At 41.6% G+C, this 1,983-nt stretch overlaps 1 pseudogene; it reads left to right on the top strand.

Moving 5' to 3' along the window:
- The first annotated feature begins 390 nt into the window (after positions 1–390).
- On the top strand, positions 391–437 carry LOC136389967 (U6atac minor spliceosomal RNA; annotated as a pseudogene).
- Positions 438–1,983: the final 1,546 nt, after the last annotated feature.

Below are 1,983 nucleotides of genomic sequence, written 5' to 3'. Positions count from 1 at the left end.
GGTGATTGTGTGTTATAGTAACATTAAAAAATTATACCAGTGATATATATTTTGGAAAATACTGAAAAGTATGGAGAAGAAAATAAAAATAGCTTTTAATCTTATCACCCATGCTAACAATCAATAATATTTTAGGGCTTATTTTTATGTACATAAATATTTTTTCCACAGAATTTGACTGCATACACTATATTAGTATTATTTCAGTTGCAACTGATAGGAAATCTAACTTAAATAGGCTTAAGCTAAAAAAAAAAAAAGATAGGAAAGGGGCAGTTTTGGCTCATCCAGCTGAGCCAGAATAGACATAGGACTATTACTGCTTCGGGTTGGAGCTCAATGTCCTATAGGGCTCCTGGTTTACATCTCAACATCAGGCAGGCTCATTCCGTGTTGTATGAAAGGAGAGAAGGTTAGAACTCCCCTTGACAGGCAGGCTCGTTCCTTATACTGACAGAAGGGCTTCAGAAGTCCCTGTCCACATAGCAGCAATCCCTACAGGAGGAAAGAACCCCCCCCCCCAAAAAAAAAAACCTCAAATATGAGTCTTTTCAGTGTCCGTCAATATTTTTGACACTACAAGTTTTGTTTGCTGTGTGATAGGTAATCATTTAGATACATCACATATTTTTAAAGCAACTTTTTGAGGAAATTTGCCTCTCAGAATCATGATTATAGGATTAGATGGGGTTGGAGAAATCAACCAGTACATTCTATTCCTTTCAATAGAGGAAACTGCGGCCCAAAAGGGATAAGTGATTCCTCATTATTGTTTAAGTAATTGATGGTGGGGAGCCAGATCTAGGCAGTTCCAAGAGTCCCTTTCTTCTGCCAGCTGTTCTCAATAAATTTCAACCCTGAAGCAAAATTTCAGGCTTGAAAGGCAGTCAACTAACTGAGAGCACCTGCCTGGGGTTCTGAGAAATGAGTGAGTCAGAGAAAAACAGCAATCTGGTCTTCTTTCCTACTCTTGGATTTATTTCTAAAATGGGGGCGGGGCAGGGGTAGACAAAGCCACAAAGGCTGCCATTTGTTTGTTCCTCTTTAAAAAAGAAAATCCTTTGTTGGTTAAATCAGAGCTGCAAATCCAGTGAAGTGTCTCAAAGTTTTAGAGATTGCAGCTGTCCATATATTTTTACTTGATCATCAGATTTTACAGCAAAATTGTTTTCTCATTTGTATATTTCATGTTGCGAGGCTCCTGCTGTCCCTGTAATCTTAAAAAGCTTACCAGGCATGAAGGAAGAAGTGCCATCCTTTAGGAATTCATTGACAAGGGCATCTGAGGTTTTCAGAGCCCATTTGTAGAGAAAGGGAAGGAATCTACCTGCAGACTCATTGAACCTGAAGATGAGGAGGAAAGCGGACAGGAAACCGTTGGAGAGAGGCATAATTCCCACATTCTATACTTGTAAGCGCTCATTTAGTGTCCACTAGACACTGAGTGGGGGACTCAAGGGAAACTGAGATCTTTGTCTCTGGCCTCAGGAGCTTACAATCAAGTGTGGGAGAGACGAGGACTTGGACAAGTAGCTCCCAGCCTACTGGGTGCAGGCAGTGGGAACAGAGGGAATGCATGGGAGGGTGGTGAGGCCGGGTTGCTAACTCATCATGGGTGGTACCGAACTGCTTCCCAAAGGAAAATAGGCCTGAGCAGAGTCTAGGACAGGGGTCTCCAAACTACAGCCCGCGGACCGCATGCAGCCCCCTGAGGCCATTTATCCGGCCCCCAACGCACTTCCAGAAGGGGCACCTCTTTCATTGGTGGTCAGTGAGAGGAGCACATTGACCATCTCATTCGCCAAAGGCAGCCCATAGTTCCCATTGAAATACTGGTCAGTTTGTTGATTTAAATTTACTTGTTCTTTATTTTAAATATTGTATTTGTTCCCATTTTGTTTTTTTACTTTAAAATAAGATATGTGCAGTGTGCATAGGGATTTGTTCATAGTTTTTTTTTATAGTCTGGCCCTCCAACGGTCT

Source organism: Saccopteryx leptura, chromosome 1 (assembly GCF_036850995.1).
Source record: "Saccopteryx leptura isolate mSacLep1 chromosome 1, mSacLep1_pri_phased_curated, whole genome shotgun sequence".
Lineage (NCBI taxonomy): Eukaryota > Metazoa > Chordata > Mammalia > Chiroptera > Emballonuridae > Saccopteryx > Saccopteryx leptura.
The sequence above is the reverse complement of the archived record's forward strand: the minus strand, read 5'-3'. Positions and strand labels throughout refer to the sequence as shown.